The sequence below is a fragment of the Manis javanica genome, chromosome 7, assembly GCF_040802235.1.
Source record: "Manis javanica isolate MJ-LG chromosome 7, MJ_LKY, whole genome shotgun sequence".
Taxonomy (NCBI): domain Eukaryota; kingdom Metazoa; phylum Chordata; class Mammalia; order Pholidota; family Manidae; genus Manis; species Manis javanica.
In genome coordinates this window covers 86332337-86345801 of record NC_133162.1, presented here as the reverse complement: position 1 = coordinate 86345801, position 13465 = coordinate 86332337, and the positions used below count along the sequence as shown (strand labels likewise).

The 13465-nt window shown below is 39.3% G+C and overlaps 1 long non-coding RNA gene across 2 annotated transcripts in view; it reads left to right on the top strand.

The window, feature by feature from the left end:
• LOC140850454 (uncharacterized) overlaps positions 1-12542 on the top strand; it is a 30836-nt gene extending 18294 nt beyond the window's left edge. For both annotated transcript variants that reach the window (XR_012133311.1, XR_012133310.1), the window contains exon 3: positions 12172-12542. This is a non-coding gene — a long non-coding RNA (uncharacterized lncRNA). The remainder of the gene's footprint in view (positions 1-12171) is intronic.
• The last annotated feature ends 923 nt before the right edge of the window (positions 12543-13465 follow it).

Below are 13465 nucleotides of genomic sequence, written 5' to 3'. Positions count from 1 at the left end.
TTTTGTTTCCCTTGCTTGAGGAGATACATTCAGGAAGAAGTTGCTCATGCTTATATTCAGTAGATTTCCCCCTAGGTTGTCGTCTAAGAGTTTTATGGTTTCATGACTTACATTCAGGTCTTTGATCCATTTCAAGTTTACTTTTGTGTATGGGGTTAAACAATAACCCAGTTTCATTCTCTTACATGTAGCTGTCCAGTTTTGCCTATACTAGTTGTTGAAGAGGCTGTCATTTCCCTACTGTATGTCCATGGCTCCTTTATTGTGTATTAATTGACCATATATGGTTTGGTTTATATCAGGGCTCTCTAGTCTGCTCCATTGGTCTATGGTTCTGTTATTGTGCCAGTATCAAGTTGTCTTGATTACTGTGGCTTTGTAGTAGAGCTTGAATTCAGGGAGCATAATCTCCCCAGCTTCATTCTTTGCTGGAAGCCATGCTACTCAAACTGTGTAACAAAGCTCAAGCTGGAAGAAGACCCCCACAAAGCAGGGGCTTTCACAGATGGCTCCCCCTATTACCCACCTTGATTTTGCTTTTTCTATTATACTATTGGCTTTGCTTTTACCTGCATTTTTTGCTAAGGGTTAACTAACCTTTGCTGAGCAGTGTGGAAAGGATGAGAACATAAGTTTCTCAGGAGCTTTTCAGGACAGTGCTTCTGAAGAATGGAACACACAGGGGCCAAATGGCAATCTTGGCATAGAATATTGAAACCTACTGTTAGTTCGTCAAACATTGACCACCCCATTTCCACTGAGATTACCCCCCTTTTTTATTACAATGCTAGTGAAACTAGTGATGGAAGGTTTTCTAGAAATAGAGTTATGAGAGAATCTTGAATGGAATAACCCTGTTATTAATTAGAACAGGGTTCTCATGTTTTCTTCCCCCTGCTACTTCTATAGTTTTTTTTCTTCTTTCCTAATTACAGCCATTTACTAAACTTTGCATCTTATATGTGAGATTACCAAATATCATAATTTTCCAGGAAGTAAAGATACTTCAAAACAAGTACTGGGCATAGAAGCCACGGAGCATAAATCTGCAAAGAAGTGAAAAACTAACCTTTTCAAAGAATATTACTTCTCTCACACTTACCAGCTTTATATCTCCCTGTATGGCCCTGTAAGATGGCTGGTTAGCCAGAGATGGGTAAGATTCCTCAAGGGAGGAACAACCTAAGACAGGCACAGTCACAGGGGGGCCATCAGGTGAGAAAATGGGGGTCAACAGAGATGAGGCTTAGAACCTCATCCCCCCAGTTTTGAGAGAAATTGTCTACACTCATGGATGTTTTGTTGCCCTTGTTCAGCTTGGATTAAATCCTGGTCTGTAGGCACAAATCTGATCATCTACACTTGCCTTCTTACAGCACTAAGTCATGCTTTCTATCTATATCTTGCATCTACCTACTACTTCAGCATTTTATTAGAAACGTATAGGAGAAAATGTGAAATTCATAATAAAGTATAAAAATCAAATGAATAATCATACATCATATTTGACTTGATTGTTTATAGTTTAAGTTTTATAGTTAAAATAGAAACAGTTTCTATGATATGAATGCCCTTGCATTGTTCACCATATAAGAACTTGTTTAGTCCCTGCAGTAGTGGAGTCATGGAGACCTGTGTAGCATATGTCAGGGAGATTTTGGTATCCACACAGAAGAAAGAGAAATGTAGATAAGAAGGGGAAATTTAGTTTGCTGCTTACTGTGCCCTATAAAGGAGTATAAGGTGAAAATATGAGTTTATGATTTTAGATTGCTTATAAATTTATTAAAGCTTCTAAGAATATTTTTGTGGGAAAGAATCCTAGCTAACTGTGCCAGTAGATGACCTGTATTTCACCCTGAGCTGATAGACTCCATAGTCACTGCTACATACTGCATGCTCCTATGGTCACATGCACTACTTAGAAACTGCATTGCATAGAAACATAAAACACAATGGAGTCCATGTTGATAGGAAAAGTGTTGGTCAAGGAACAGAAAAACAATCACCTGTCTAACACTTGACCAACCATGAATAGCTTAGAAAGAAAAAGAAAGGAAAAAGCTTGCCTATACCTATTAATCAACTGCCTATACTAATTAATCATCAGAATAATAAAAAATAATCATATCCTTGTGCAAAATGGTATAAATAAAGCTGTCATCAGCACTTTGTCGAGAGACCACCTCCATGTGACTCTGTGTCCTGTCTCCGTCTCATCCTTTTGGGCTTCACACCCCCCGCTGGAGCTGGACTCCAGCAATTCTTCCTTCTCAAGATTGCTTTGGCTACTCGGGATCTTTTGTGGATCCATATGAATTTTAGAATGATTTGCTCAAGTTCATTGAAGAATGCCATTGGTATTTTGATACGAATTGTATTGAATCTGTAGATTGCTTTAGGCAGGATGGACATTTTGACAATATTAATTCCTCCTATCCATGAGCTTGGGATGTGTTTCCATTGATTGGTATCTTCTTTAATTTCTCTCATGAGTGACTTGTAGTTTTCAGAGTATAGGTCTTTCACTTCCTTGGTTGGGTTTATTCCTAGGTATTTTATTCATTTTGATGCAATTGTGAATGGAATTGTTTTCCTGATTTCACTTTCTGCTAGTTCATCATTAGTGTATAGGAATGCAACAAATTTCTGTGTATTAATTTTGTATCGCACAACTTTGCTGAATTCAGATACTAGATCTAGTAGTTTTGGAGTGGATTCTTTAGGGATTTTTTTATGTACAATATCATGTCATCTGCAAACAGGGACAGTTTGACTTCTTCCTTGTCATTCTGGATGCCTTTTATTTCTTTGTATTGTCTGATTGCTGTGGCTAGGACCTCCAGTACTATGTGGAATGGAAGTTGGGAGAGTGGGCATCCTTGTCTTGTTCCCAATCTTAAAGGAAAAGCTTCCAGCTTCTCGCTTTTAAGTATGATGTTGGCTGTGGGTTTGTCATATATGGCCTTTATTATGTTGAGGTACTTGCTCTCTATTCCCATTTGTTGAGAGTTTTTATCATGAGTGGATGTTGAATTTTGTCAAATGCTTTTTCAGCATCTATGGAGATGATCATGTGGTTTTTGTCCTTTGTTTTGTTGATGTAGTGGATGATGTTGATAGATTTTTTAAATATTGTACCATTCTTGAATCCCTGGAATTGAACATCTACTCAATCATGATGGATGATCTTTTTGATGTATTTTTTAATTTGCTTTGCTAATATTTTGTTGAGTATTTTTGCATCTATGTTCATCAGGTATATTGGTCTGTAATTTTCTGTTTTTGTGGTGTTTTTGCCTGGTTTTGGTATTAGAGTGGTCCTCACCTCATATAATGAGTTTGGAAGTATTCCCTCTTCTTGTACTATTTGGAAAACTTTAAGGAGGATGGGTATTATATCTTCTCTAAATGTTTGATAAAATTCCACAGTGAAACCATGTAGTCCAGGTATTTTGTTCTTAGGTAGTTTTTTGATTACCAATTCAATTTCTTAGCTGTTAATTGGTCTTTTCAGACTTTGTTTCTTTCTGGGTCAGCCTTGGAAGGTTGTATTTTTCTAGAAAGTTTTCCATTTCTTCTAGGTTAAGCAGTTTGTTAGCATATAATTTTTCATAGTATTCTCTCATCATTCTTTGCAATTCTGTGGTGTCCATAGTGATTTTTCCTTTCTCATTGCTGATTCTGTTTATATGTATAGACTCAATTTCTTCTTAAGTCTGCTAGGGGTTTATCTATTTTGTTTATTTTCTTGAAGAACCTGCTCCTGCTTTCATTGGTTCTTCTTATAGTTTTATTCTTCTCAATTGTATTTATTTCTGCTATAATCTTTATTATGTCCCTCCTTCTGCTGACTTTGGACCTCATTTATTCTTCTTTTTCTAGTTCATTAATTGTGAGTTTAGACTGTTCATTTGGGTTTGTTCTTCTTTCCTGAGGTAGGTCTGTATTGCAATATACTTCCCCTTTAGCATGGTCTTTGCTGCAATGCACAGATATTGTGGTGTGGAATAATTGTTGTCATTTGTCTCCATATATTGCTTGGTTTCTGTTTTTATTTGGTCATTGATCCGTTGATTATTTAAGAGCATTTTATTAAGCCTCCATGTGTTTGTGGGCTTTTTCATCTTCCTTGTGTTTTTTATTTCTAGTTTCATACCTTTGTGGTCTGCAAAGTTGGTTGGTACAATTTCAATATTTTTGAATTACTGATGCTCTTTTTGTGGCCTAGTGTATAATCTATTCTTAAACACATTCTATGTGCACTTGAGATGAATGTGCATCCCACTGCTTTTGGGTAAAGTGTTCTGTAGATGTCCATTAAGTCCCTCTGTTCTAATACATTGTTCAGTGCCTCTGTCTCCTTACTTATTTTCTGACTAGTTGATCTGTCCTTTGGAGTGAGTGGTGTGTTGAAGTCTCCTAAAATGAATGCATTGCATTCTATTTCCCACTTTAATTCTGTTAGTATTTGTCTCACATTATGTAGGTGATCCTGTGTTGGGTGCATACACATTTATAATGGTTATATCCTCTTGTTGGACTGCCCTCTTTATCATTACATAATGTCCTTCTTTATCTCTTGTGACTTTCTTGGAAGTCTACTTTGTCTTCTACAAGTACTGCCATGCTTGCTTTTTTTCTCCCTATTAATTTCATGAAATATCTTTTTCCATCCCGTCACTTTTAGTCTGTGTATGTCTTTGTGTTTGAAATGAGTCTCTTGTAGGCTGCCTATGTGAGAGCAATGTGGAGCATCTTTTTGTGTGCCTGTTGGCCATCTGAATTTCTTCTTTGGAGAAATGTCTGTTCACATCCTCTGCCCATTTTTTAATTGGATTATTGGTTTTTTGTTTGTTGAGGTGCGTGAGCTCTTTATGTATTTTGGATGTCATCCCTTTACTTTCAGTCTGTGTATGTCTTTGGGTTTGAAGTGAGTCTCTTGGAGGCAGCATATAGATGGGTCTTGTTTTTTTATCCATTCAGTGACTCTATGTCTTTTGATTGATGCATTCAGACCATTTACATTTAGGGTGATTATCGATAAGTATGTACTTAGTGCCATTGCAGGCTTTATATTTGTGGTTACCAAAGGTTCAATCATAACTTTCTCACTATCTAGCAGTCTAAATTAGCTCACTTAGTATGCTATTACAAACAATCTAAAGGTTCTTTTTTCATTTTCCTCCTTTTTCTTCCTCCTCCATTCTTTATATATTAGGTATCATATTTTGTACTCTTTGTCTATCCTTTGATTAACTTTGGAGGTACTTAATTTGATTTTGCATCTGCTTAGTAATTAATTGTTTTACTTTGCTGTTGTTTTATTTCCCCTGGTGACAGCTATTTAGCCTTAGGAATACTTCCATCTAAAGCCATCCCCCCAAAATGCACTGTAGAGATGGTTTGTGAGAGGTAAATTCTCTAAGCTTTTGCTTATATGAAAATTGTTTAATCCCTCCTTCAAATTTAAATGATAACCTTGCCAGGTAGAGCATTCTTCATTTGAGGCCCTTCTGTTTCATTGCATTAAATATACCATGCTACTCCCTTCTGGCCTGTAAGGTTTCTATTAAGAAGTCCAATGATAGCCTGATAGGTTTTCCTTTGTATGTGATCTTTTCTCTCTGTCTAGCTGCTTTTAATAGTTTGTCCTTATCCTGATCTTTGCCATTTTAATTAGTATATGTCCTGGTGTTGTCTTTCTTAGTCTCTTGGGTTGGGAGATATGTGCACCTCCATGGCTTGAGAAACTCTCTCTTTCTCCAGACTGGGGAGGTTTTCAGCAATTACCTCCTCAATGACACTTTCTATCCCTTTCTCTCTCTCTTATTCTTCTGGTACCCCTATAATCCAAAATTTGTTCTGTTTGAACTGGTCACACAATTCTCTCAATATTCTTTCATTCTTAGAGATCCTTTTTTCTCTCTGTGCCTCATCTTCTTTGTATTGCTCTTCTCTAATTTCTATTTCATCTCCCATCTCTTCTTCTACATCTAATCTGCTTTAAAATCCCTCCATTGCATGTTTCATTTCTGATATCAAATTTCTTAATGATTGAATCTCTGTCCTAAATTTGTTCCTGAGTTCTTGAATATTTTTCTGTACCTCCATGAACATGTTTATGATTTTTATTTTGAACTCACTTTAAGGAATATTGGTGAGTTCAGTTTCATTTGGGCCTTTTTCTGGTGTTTTTGAGATTTTGGTCTTAACCAGGTTCCTTCGATGTTTCATATTTGTATTTGGCACCCTCTAGTGCCCAGAACCTCTAGTCTCTGGAGCTGCTCAGTCCCTGGAGTGATGTCGGCATCACAGGGGAGCGGTGCTTGTGCCCCGATTCGTGAGGTCTGCTTATTCTCCAGGTGTATGCAGTCTGGTGCAGCCTTCTTTCCTGTTGCTCTTTCAGAATCAGTTGTACTAACTATATTTTCATAATATATGTGGTTTTTGGAGGAGTTCGCTGTCTTACATCTCACAGCGCCATCTTGAATCTTCACTCCAGATGTTAGTAATTTTTATCTTCTTTATATTATCTTTGTCTGTCTCAGCACAGGTTTATTTTTTATAAGAGCCAGAGTTTTGTTTCATTGTTTTTCTCTATTGTTTTTCTGTTATCAATTTCACTGAATTTTGCTCTTTACAGTGTTTCTCATTCTGCCTGGTCCCAGTTAGCTGACTCACTTTGTTACTTTTCTTGGGTGATAATCTAAGTTGTTAGCTTGAGACCTTCCTTCTTTTCTAATGTAAACATTTAGTGCCCTACCTTTCTGAGGTTCAAGTTTTCTCATTTGCAAATGATGACACCTTGCAGGGAACACAGAAGGACCAGAGCCAAGGACCAGCTCTGTGGCTGCTCAGCTTGGTCCTGGGGTTGGTTATTTCAATTCTAAATTTTTCATCAGAAAATGGAGGTGATGTATACTCATTGGAATGGATTTCTGGGAAGACTAAGGTTTCTTTTCTCACAGGATGGTTCCCTCATATAGCAGATCTTCAACAAACTTTTCAGCTCCAACTGTTGATTTTGTGATTCACTTTAAAATAACACTTATTTTTCATAATTACAAAATAATTACATTTTTATGGGAGAAAAATTGGAAACTGTAAGAACTTGTAGTGAAAACAATGTATTTAAAAACCTTGCTGCTTCCCCTACTCTCTGACCACCACGCACATTGGGGGATTTGCCCCCAAGCCTTTTTTGACATGAACATTTTTGTATTAAAGTGCATGTATGTTTTGACCACTTTCTCTTTTCATAGCAGTATCTCAAGCATATCTGTGTTATTAAATATTTTTCTAAAATTTAATTTTAACATACATGTATATGCCATAATTTCCCAGGTAGTTTACATTTAAATTTGTTTTTAATTTTTGCAGTTGTAAGTTTAATCTTATGAACAAATCTATACATAAATCTTTGAGTGTGTCTCTGTTTCCTTAAGACATACTCCTACACAAGGACATTTTTCCATCAAAGTGAGACAGAGACCATGGGATTAGACAGAGTAGGGTGAGGGCCTCCAGAAAAAGCAAGCAAGATATTTACAGACAAAGCAATGTAACAATGTAAAGTCCCTATTGAAACTCTGTGTTCAGCATTTTGCAAAGTCAAGGTCACCCTAATTATCTAGGGTAGAGATCCTAGACTGGGAATATTAGACATCTTCAGTGAGATCAGTTAAATGTCAAAAGGCCAGAAGCAACTTGGCCTGGAATGTTTGAGTGTTCCACAAGGGTATTTTAGCATAACCTGTGACTTCACTGTAAAGAGCCCTAACAAACAGACAACAACCCAGCCTATCTTGAGGGCAGGGCAGGTGGTACAATTCCACACCCTAAGCCCTCAATTCCCCCCAAATCCTCAACTGCCTATAAATCCCCTAGACAATGCACCACCCTGGGCTCTCTTATCCCCTTCTGGCTTGAGCCAGGAGCTCTTTCCTCTCACTTTATTTCTAAATAAAAGCCTCTGCCCTGGCTCTCCTACCTTGGGTGTTTGCTAAGTTCATTCTTCAATTCTGCAAACAAGAACCCCAGCATCATCTTTGGGGGTTCATCCAGGATAACTTCAGAGATGAGTATCAACATCCAAGCATGCCTTTTCTTTTGCTGTCCTTATAGAAGGAAGCCGTCTATAGCACACAACATCGGGCGCCCATCAGCCACTTACCTGGGACTAGCCCGGCTACCATTCTCTAAGTCTTGAGTGACAGGTTCCCCTGCATCTCCCTCAGTGGATCCCCTGTCTCCATTAGGAGCCAGGAATGTCTCCTGAGTGTGAAGGCAAAGTCTGGTGTGCTAAGACCTCCACCCCTTAAGATCCAATCACCAACACAGAACACACCCTACCCCTACTCCTTAAAAATGTGCTTCCTCACCGATGAGTTGCTGCTCCCTTTCTCTGGGGGCAGCCATTTTCTCTTTCAGATAATAAAATCTCTTGCATGGGCCCGTGTCTCCTGAGTCATTCTGGAGTAAGGAGGGTCATGGTGAGATACCCTTTCAGAGTGGAGGTCAGGATTCCCTTTCAGAGGCATCTCCTTGGATGTGAGGGACTGAGGAAAGCCATGGACAACTGCGAGAGTCTAGGCTGAGGCTACACTTCAGCAGCTTCTCAAAGGCTTGTGTGCCTGGAATCAGACCCCAACAGCCCAACTAGGTATCTGTGAGAAGTGTCTCTCTCGTCTCTGACTTCCAGCCTGCTTCCTTCAGGCTGCCCTGGCCTCTGGGTGAGACAGGGGGCATTCCTAATTCTCTCCTAGCTTCATCAATTTCATGGAACCTGATGCTCACCCCCGTGAGGTAGGAGATTATGCTCCAGTCTTCTTTCTGACTTAATGTTGCACTGTTTATCTCATGAAATGTGTCTGTGCACCCATTAGCCACTTAAAAAATGATTAGTGTCAGCTACCAGTCTTAAGTATCCGGTGAAAGATTTCCTAGTGTCTGCAGCTCCTTGATCCCCCACCTCCAGAAGGATGGAATGTTGGGGAGTGGCTGAGCCGATTTCCTACTTTCCTATCCCAATCTGTTTACTCCAAGGGCACACCTGACTAATAGACAGTAGTTCTTGAATTTCGGCTCTGGCTGATTGATCTGATGGTGTTGAGTGAATTTCTGGTTAGGCTGCTGCCTATGCGAGAGTTGCAGATGACCCCTGATCTCTTGTCTCAGAGATCAGATTTCTTACAGTGAGTGACTATCAGGATAATTACCATGCAGTGGCAGAAACTGGTGTTTAAGAGTATAGATCCCCTCCATAAATGTTTATGGCACCTCTGAATTTTATCTCTGGTCTTGGAAAAAGTTCCCCTGCTCCTCTTAGGCCTGCACCACTTTCTCCTTTGTAATGTAAATGAAGTCTGTAAGCACTCAAGCTGAAACCTTGAGCCAACATGTAAATGGCTCTATTCTATTGACCTCCCTATCTTAGAGACAGTCATCCTGGGGCTAGGCATTTCCTTTTCTGCAGCCCCAGGGAAGTGAAACAGGCCTGTGGCTCTGACCAACGCTCTGGCAGCAAGAGGTCACAGTCCCTGCACTTATTGGAGAGGCAGGGGGCTCTCAAGGAATGATCTTGAGTGTACTATGCTAAAACCCATGCAGAGAAACTAGGGTCTGGATCAGGACTCCTGAAAGGCATAAAGTAAGAGCATACTGGTGAGGTCCCCACTAGATCCAGGGCTCTGAAGCAACACTTGCTTAGTGGGAAGGCAAGAGGGAAATCAAGGCAAGGTACAGGCCATGCTAGTAAGGAGTGGTTTAATCCAGTAGGCCTGGCAGAGGAAGTGATTGATCACTATCACCCAGGCTCCAATGCGAGGGGACACCCTCACACAGAGGAAAGGCCTACCAGGTGTTACACAACTATCTTTCTCTCTTCCAGGTGAGAGCTTCCTCTTCAAGTTTAAAGTTAGACATGTCTCTCACTTGCATTCTAAAGAATTGGGAGCAATTTTTATCCCCAGACCCTGAAAAAGAAGAAGTGTCTTATCTTCTGCATACAAGTCTGGCCTCAATACAAACTCTCTAATGGAGAGGCTTGGCCCCTGAGAGAAGTATACAATATAATAAGGTTATACAGCAAAATTTTATTTTAATGCAAGGAAAGAAAATAGTAAAAAGTCCTGCGAACTACTACAATATGGGACTAGTTTTCTAAATTTTTTTGATGAAAATCTATTCTACTTATTGAGTTCATTATCTTCAAAAATTGGGAGGTTTTTAAACTAGACTCCCTGAAACAGAAGAAATTTATCTTTTGCAGTACAGCCTGGCTTTAAATCACTGGCACTAGAATTGTGCTTGCATTTCATTTCCAGCCCCCTGGACACACACAGTCCCTATCAGTTCAGAGCCTTCATCTGCCCTGTTAGTCTGGGGCCATCTAAACCTTAACCCAGTAAACTGCTCATCTTTAGAGTGTATTCTTGAAAACTGAGATACTTTTAGTCAAATAAGCTAAAAGGAAAGAAAGCAATTGGATATTAGTAACTCAAATATTTGTATCAGTTTATCTGTGTATATGTTCTTTTATGAAAAGTACTGTTAACTGTAGTCATTACATCTCAATCTGTATGTTTGTATGTCTAAGTGTGTAAATGAAAAATATTTTTCTACCACTGAGTGGCATTAATAAAATTGATTTAAAGGCAAACACTTGTGAAAATTGGGCATTCTAAAACTTCCAGAAAATTATAATAAAAGATATTAAGCATTAATGCTAATTTAAGTTGAACTGAAATGGACATGTCCTTATGATTATCAGCTGCTAAATTTACCTAAAGTCATTAAGAATAAAATGATTAGAGGCTTGACTTTGTCTACTGTTCAGTAAAGATTTTGTAAGTAATCTAGCATAGTTGTAGGAATGAGTAAACTAAGTGTAACAAGTGGACACCTTAATAATTGTGTGTTACAGTGTGTATACCTACCTACAGCCTGAGAATTTTTGTAGTAACCTAAAGTCTCAAAGTTTTGCTAAGTTTAGACATATTTTGTGCTTAGTGAGATTGTGCTGTAAAGCACACAGTTCCAGAAATTATAAAATGTGTTCATAAATTTGTCAATCTAAAGAATGCTAGTGTAACAGTTTACAATAGCCTTCTTCTCAGTGTTCACTGAAAATTAAGGTTCCTAATGGTATTACATTCTAATTAAAACTACTTAAAATAATAAAGAAAACATTTTTGCATGCTAAAGAATGTGTCTTTTGATTTTAAAAACGTAACCTTGTTCTAAAGTACAGCTGTTTATTTCAGGAGGGAGAACTGTGAATGTAAAAGAAGTTGTAGAAAGTTTGTGGAAGAATTGATATGGTCATGCTATGTAAAATTAAAGCAAATGAGTCTTGATATCAAGTACACAGCAAATTAGAATTTTGTTTTCAGTTAAAAAGGACAAATTTTTCTTAAACTGTTAGTCTGCCTTTAATGTTGAAACATTGCAAAAGGTTTTCTAATTGTTTTATCAAAGCAGTTTCTGATGCTTAAAGTCTCAATGAGTTGTCTGAGTATTTAAGAAAATGAGATTTTAATATTAAAAGGGTTAAAAGCTAAACTTTACTAAAAACTGGTGACCTATAATCTTATTTAAGCAAGTGCCAAAGAAACTTTCTTCTGACAATTTTCCAAGATCAAATTCAAAAAGGTGCTTTTACCTCTAGTTAACTCTGATATTTTCCAGAGGGTCCCTGGAACATGTCAGAGGAATTTTTTCTCATTGCGGAAAGTATTTGGCTAATTTGGCTTATTTATCTGATATATAATTACCTGCTTAATTACCTGGAAAGCACTGTCAAAGGTAATGATGCTAAACTTTGTTACTGAATGTTTTGTGTTACAGAAATATCTGAATTTCCTTATGTCACTGTCTTACAGTAAGCTCTCATCAGATCTTTCACCATTGTCATTTGTAAATCTTTTGTCATTTATAGTCACTGTTTTATTACTCCTAAACTAGTAAAGAACTACATTTCAGCAGAGCAGGTATTGGTTATATAGGATTAAGTAAACTAAGGAAGATGATTTTGTGCCTTTTTGTTTCAAATGTTGCTGATAAAGTGTTTTAAGCTTTCTCTTTTAAGCTGACAACAGTTTAGTAAATGACAATATTTTTATAAGCAGAATTGAAATATTTATCTTTCTCTGTACCTGATCCCTCCAGAATTTAAAATTTCTCAGTGACTGCAAGACCAGAGGTACTGGAGGAAGGGACGTGTCTCACTGGATGAACCTACTCAACCCAAATAAGGAAGAGAATGGTGAATGTCACTCAAATGATTCAACGAATGGTCCCTGGCCACTGGTCCCGCCTAGAACACGCATCGCAGTACTCTCTCCCCAGCAACCCAGCATGACCAATCATCAGTGATCATGACACCCACACTGGCCAATTAGTTCTGTCCATGATACACTCAGAGCTCTCCCAGCACCCTTGATAAGCCTGTCACCCCTCATGCTGGGGGGTGACTTCCCTGGCCCATGGATACACGGACTGGTGAACCTTGCCTGGGACTGCACTAATAAACTTTTTTTGGGCTCCTTTGTTGCTGCTTGCCTGATCTGGTTTTGGTCACCTTACATTTGGTGCCAAAACCCGGGAGGATGTTGTGGGGCCCCAGCAGGCTCCTTCCTCCTCTCCCGACCCAGGACTTCTCTCCAGAACAGGACCTGATCCCAGGGCCTCAGACAACTTGATGAGTCCCTCGTCTTCCCTGCTCCCTCCTCCTACCCTCCACAGGGCATCCAGTCTGAAATTGCGGCAACATCTGGGCACCCTTCTGGCCTGTGCCTATTTGGCTCCAGTATAGCAGAGACATCTCTATCTCTGGATAGCCAAACTTGTTTTTCCCCTCCCTAATGAGAGTGGATCTGGGACACTGGACCTACTTGTTTAGGAACCCAGGGATGGAGGAAATAGTCATGAGAAGCCAGCACTCCAAACATGAGGCACAGACCCCACCGAGGTGTCTTATTTCCCATCTCTCTACTCCGGGCTTATCCGAGGATATCCATAAATGGAAGCTGATCTTCCTTTGTTCCTGGGCCTGGGCCCAATATCCTCTGGATAACTAGTCTTGCTAGCCCCCTGAGGGAACTTTTGATTTTGGCTTCCTCACCAATCTCAGCAACTATTGTCACCGGACTGGGAAATGGTCCAAGGTTCCCTATATCCAGGCCTTTTGGGCATTGTGCTTCCACCCAGACCTCTGTGTCAAGTATTCCTTGGCCCAGGTTCTCCTGGCCAAGTCTCCCGATAGGAGCTACCAACCTCTCACTGCACTGAAATCTTCCTTTACAGATCCCCCTGAAGACCTTGGCCTCTCTCCTCCAGCCCCTACCCCTCCTTCTCCTTCTTTCCTGTTTCCTTCTCCTCAACCATCTGCCCCTTCCCAAACCCCTCCTTATTCACCCTCCAGTGCCCAGGCCTCTTCCATTTAGGCCTCTTTTGTGCCTAC